General features: G+C 36.0%; 1 non-coding gene across 1 annotated transcript; it reads right to left on the reverse strand.

Moving 5' to 3' along the window:
- Positions 1–920: 920 nt before the first annotated feature.
- On the reverse strand, positions 921–1,027 carry LOC114514214. Its single transcript, XR_003685950.1, has one exon. It is a non-coding gene; the product is annotated as a U6 spliceosomal RNA (small nuclear RNA).
- Positions 1,028–5,965: the final 4,938 nt, after the last annotated feature.

Raw genomic sequence — 5,965 nt, forward strand, 5'->3', positions numbered from 1 at the left:
AATGTGACAGGCTTGTAAAAACCATGGTCACGTGGGGCACACCATTCTGTCAGGAAGAGTTTGAGCAGGTTTATAAAACTCTTTAGACAGAAAAAGATATTGTTAAGAATAGCTCTAGTCACACTGTTGATGTAGGTGATTGTTGTGTTCAGGTTCTTACAGAGATTGTACTATGAAAATGATCAACTACTCAGATCCCGATATTAGTTTTCCATTCCCTAGGAATTGAAGGAAACTCTTAAGGAAATGTAGCAAGTATCTCAGCTTCCATCCAAAGATAGAAGAGTTTCTGCCTATGTCTGGAAGACTGGGAGTTTTCCTACAAATTTCTCCTAAGCTAGGAGGAGGTAGAAGTACAGAAGTTTGGTCAAGTCCAATATGTCATTGTTAGAAGGGAGTATATTTGCATTTGCCACTTCAATTATCAATCCACCTGGCCACCCTCAGCCCAAGAGTAAAAGACCTGCAATGAAAAATAAGAAAAATCTCAAGAGACCCTGCATCTTACTGGAAGTGCTGGCATTGGTGACACAAGAAGAAAATCTCAGCGATGTTGACAACAGCTGCATTGGTCATATGGGTAACGATAAAATACTGACTCCAGTGCCTTCTATTCTCTGCACGTAAAACATCAGAACACCTGGCCAGAGACGAGAATCCTCAGTCTTGGGCTACTTGGTGTCAGCAGGGGTCTTGCCTCTGGGCAGTGGCAGTGGTAATGCTAGTGGATAACAACGGCACAACTGCCAATCTGAATTTAGGCACTTTTGGACCCATTTTCTCAGTGATCTGGATTAGGAGATAAGAAAAATGGTAGGTTACTCCATGGCAGTCAGCAGAATGCTGTTAGAACTTGTGTGAGAGACTGGATATTCTTAAATTTATTTGAGAAGATCTGGGGGTCATATTTGTTTTTCTTTTCATTTGTGGAATGCTTCATGAATTTGTGTGTTATCCTTGCATAGGGGCCATGCTCATCTTCTTTGTATTGTTTCAATTTTAGTACATGTGCTGCCGAAGCGAGCCCTGTGGGTTATGTATTTTGAGGAGTAAGCCAACAACTTGTCCATCACAAACACATACTTCAAACAACTAAACAGATGATTGTGTACATGGTCATAACCAGATGACCAATACAGAAATCAAATAGACTGTGTAATTGGAAGCAGGAGATGGAGAAGCTGTATTCTCTCTGCCAAAACAAGAGCAGGAGCAGATTGTGGTACTGACCACAAATGGCTAATATCAAACATTGGAGTAAATCTGAAGAGCGCTAAAAGAATTATAGTGCCAAAATATAACATAATAACATTCCTAATGGATTTAAATTCCACATAAAACACAGATTTGCACTGTTAAATGTAATTGACCGAGAACCAGAAAAACTGTGGACTGAGCTACAAATGTTATTAGAGATGAATGCAAAAAGGCAGTGCTGGGTGTAAAAAAAAGGGAAGGAAAATTAAAATGGATGACAGAAGAAATGCTGAACATTGTTAAAGACAGATGAGAGGCAAAAGTAGAGGTTATAATCCTGAACATAGTTTTTCAATGATTATCACATAGAGACAAAGAGAACTATTACAAGAGTCAATGCAAGGAGATAGAAGAAAACAACAAAAAGGGGAAAACAAGAGATCTCTACAAGGAGATTCAAGAAATAAAAGAGAAATTCAAGCCTGGACTAGGAATGCTGAACAACCACCAAGGAAGCATGTTATCTGAAGAGGAGAAAATAGAAAGAAAGTATAAACAATACACTGAAAATCTATACAGAAGAAACAAAAGAATGGCAGATATGTTTGAAGTTTTCTATGAGGAGGGATGTATAATTCTAGGAAGCTTCTCTAAAATTATTGGGAAGAAATAAATCACCAAGGGTAAATGGGTTACTAATAGAATTATTTCAGGCCACAGAGACAGAATCTAATTCTAACAAGAATATGTCGACAAACTTGGGAAACAAAACAACGATCTACACAGACTGGAAAAGTTCAATATACATCAAAATCTTCAAGAACGAAGATGATGAGGAATGTGCACAGTGATTATAAGATGGTTGCTCTAATTTCCATGCAATTAAGTGGTGCTCAAGGTGATGCAACAAAGACTTCTATCTGATACAAGCAAGAAATGCTGGATGTTCAAGTTAGATTTGAAGAAGGAAAAAATATAGATGCATGCAATTGCTGTGCAAAGCAATTAAACCTCCTCCTGGCATTTTCCAAAGAGAGATCTCATTTCATGCTCACATGTACTACATGGATTTACTTGTATTTACTCTTTTTTATTTCCCTGTATAAGAAGCATTTACTGCTAAAATGTGTAAAACGCATTTTTTTTCTTCTACATCTTCCTATATAACTGAAATTCCCTTTACTATAAAGTTTTCTTGCATGTATTTTCTTTTTTTCTCTTGGAATTACTACTTTTAACCATATCTCATCTTCTGCCTCTCTTGAAATAAGTCTTTTTTTCTTAAAGTTTTGTATATTTTCCTATCCTTTAACTAAGTTTTATTGTTGTCATTGTTTTTGCTTTCCAATGAGGGGAGGTGTTAGCTCTTGATTGTTATAATTAATAGGTCAGTTTTCAGATGTGAATTATCTCTATCGTGTTATTTACTGTATTTCAGAAGAGAGGTTTCACTTCATTTAACTTCCTCTTTGTCTTTTAAAATAACTACTTGAAATATTTTCCCTGGTGTTTTTCCATAGACACAAAAAAAATGGGACAAGGACAGAAAAAAGGAGTATTACGGAAAATGTTTCAAATGAAGTTAGTTTTTTTTAAATGATTTTTGTTTGCCTTGCCAAGTTTAAACCCATGAAGTCATAAATAGATACTAAATACAGAAAGGCCCCAAATGAATTGAACCTATTATATTTTATGTATAAAATACTACATCTTGAGAAACAATCTTTTCAATGTAATAAGTGTTTATAATAAATAAACACCAAATAGCACTAATGTCTTAAAGTTTATGGTTTGATAGGGGTTTTCACTTTATGTTATTTTAATTTTGTGCAAAAATACCCAGAAGGCTGAATTATTCCTTTACATTCTTCAGAGCCTTCTTTCTATAAACTAAGAGCACTGGAAAACTATGCAGTAGAGTGTTCAAGTGAAAGTCGTGCTTGAGACCTTAAGAGCCCAGAGACTCTAGACACATAGCCGCTGGGGAGGTGAGAGGCCGGAGGGCAGCCCCCAAACACAGCTGAATGAGCACAGCCAGAGTGTAAATAAGAAATAAGCTTTTGAGGTTTATTGAGGTTTATTGATATTCTGACAGAATATCTGGACTTACCTTCATTAATATACCCTAAACAATTAGCAAAATGTACAAGAGGAACATCATAATGCTGAAAGTTATATTGATGGTAGCTTGCATAATATGAGACATAAAGATATCTCTACCACATAAGTCAGTAAGTCTATTTTTTAGTGATGCATTATTGAAAAATAAGAAAGTTAGATGAGTACAGAAGATCTCTGTATAGGCTTATATATTTTTTAAAAAGAGGAAACAACCTAAGTTTTCACCTCCTGATGTTAGAATAAAATTAAGATCTTTATTGTGACCAGCTAAGGCCTTGCCTACTTTGCTTCATCTTGCCTCACTCTTCTTTGAATTTACTGTACCTTAGCCAGTGGCCTTCTGTTGGTGCCTCTGAGAAGTGTATCCCTTTCTACCGTAGGGCCTTTGCCCATGATCTCTTCACTTAGAGCACGATGAGCTTCCCTAACCTTTCTTGTCTTTCAGCTGGCTTATCCTTACCTCCTAGCTGAAACTGTCATTTCCATTGGAAAACTTCTGATAGGTCTGGTATTGCAGACCTACTTTCCCTTTGTAATGATAATAATTTTATTTGAAAAAATGTTTCTCGTCATTTATTTAATAGTTTTAATTTTGCTAAATTTAAAGTTTTAGAAGGATAGAAGATATGTCTGCCTTGTTCAATGCTATTTTCTCCTGCTGCACGTGAGACACTTAGTGGACAGTCAGTAAATGCTTGTTGAAATAATATATCAGTCCCTGTCTTAATGCTCTTTGTTTCAAGAAACAAATGCTCTGTGAGGCTGGTGGAACCAAGAGCATCAACTTGTTCATCTTTAGGACTTTTTTCTTCAAGATCTAAGGAATTTCACTTTCTTTGGCTTAGAAAGATATCTAGATATCTTCCCCCCAAACGAATCATAGAAAAAAGGAAATACACTCTTATAAATGGTTCACATTTGCAAAAGAATAAAAAATTGTTATTATGTGACTGATCCAATGTAATCTTAGAGCTTATCTAAGTTTATTAAATGACCTCAGGATCTGTTTCCCAGATTAGCCTCTGTGATCTGCTGTTCCAGAAACAACATCATGTTCTTTTTTTAAAAAAAATTTGACTCTAACCTTATGTCCTTTTATAGTATTTCCTAAGGAAGTTCATCTGTATTTACATCCACAATAGGAGCTTTTGAATATTCCATATTAAATGCACGCGTATGAGTCTGTATTTCCAGATTTGTGAAATTTTTAGTAATAGAAATACAGGTTTTATATATGCTCTGTTTTTTTTTCACATAAACATTTTGAAAATCCTTAATTCCTACAAACAATCTTTACAGAAACTGCTCTCTGGTTTCTATTGCTGGGTTCATGTTAACTATAGTATGGTGCAGAACAAAGTTCATTGCTTTAAATACAGTATACCCGACCCAAAATGCTATTGGGTTCACATCTGCAAAGTGTTCTCCTGGTATGTCTCAAAGAACACAGATCATTGCTCTTAACCTCTGCATTTCTCTTTACTTGAATCTCTGTTCTCATTTTAAAAAGACTTAAGGGCAGGAGAATATCAATTTCTCCATGAAGGTTGCATTGGATTAATGGCAGTAAAGGCATGATTTAAGGGATGATAGAAGATTCCTTGCTTGATTGATTCCACTGGCCTTTTCATTTGTCCTTTAGGCAATCCATGCTTTGTACTTGAGGGGAGAAGAAAAGGAGTAGCGGCTACTATGACTATTGTCTTCTGAGCTCTCTTGATTTGGAGAGGAGTGTGCTGGCTAGAACTGGAGCCTCTCCTATGGCAGGGAAACACTGTGAAAGTCATGTTGAAGGACTGTTACAACTACAATTACAGAAAGGGCCTGTAACCATCGATTTAGTATCAATTATGTGGCAGCTAGACCCACAGTTAGGTGATTCACAAAACAAGGTGTTAGGGAAAAGGACAGGACAGGATTCAGAGAGGGAAAAGCATAAAATATATTATTTGGGCAGCCAGATGAACAAAGACAAAGATATTACAGTGGTTAGAGCAGGGGGTGTACTGGAGTTGTAAGCAGAAGAGTTTGGTGGGAATAGAAGGGGTTAGTAAGAATGAGGCAAGCTTTGTAAGGGCCTTAAATGACACAATGAGTCATGAAAGTTGTATGAATGTGGTATCACTATGATTGAAGATGTATTTTAAGAAGATAAATATAATATACATGTTTAAAGTGATTTAGGGAGAAAGAGACCAATTAAGAGGTTGATGTAATAACTAATGAGATTCTAGGATAGAAGGGAGGCAGAGAGAAATGAAAGAGACAGATGGAAGTCATTGCTAAACATAACATAAATTAATTAATAGCTGTATGAGGTTAGACAGGGAAGAATAAGAGAAATTGAACAACGAGTTCAAGGTCCCTCCCAGGCTTCAAATGTGACTTACCAGTCAAATGAAACAGAGAATTAAGAGTTGGGGCTACTTTAGGAGTGGGGCAAAGGACAGAGAGAAAGAAAGGAATAGTTTACATTTTTATTATGCTGACAGCACTCTAATTAATATTTAGATTTTGCTGAAATGTTGCTCTCCTAAAACTATAGAGAATTTTTTCCTGATCAATATCAATATTCTGGGATTTCCCTAATGTCCCCCCAAATTATGTCTAACCCCATTGCAATCATGAAGCAAATATATTGCAATTG

Source organism: Phyllostomus discolor, chromosome 2, assembly GCF_004126475.2.
Source record: "Phyllostomus discolor isolate MPI-MPIP mPhyDis1 chromosome 2, mPhyDis1.pri.v3, whole genome shotgun sequence".
In the NCBI taxonomy this organism is placed as follows: Eukaryota; Metazoa; Chordata; class Mammalia; order Chiroptera; family Phyllostomidae; genus Phyllostomus; species Phyllostomus discolor.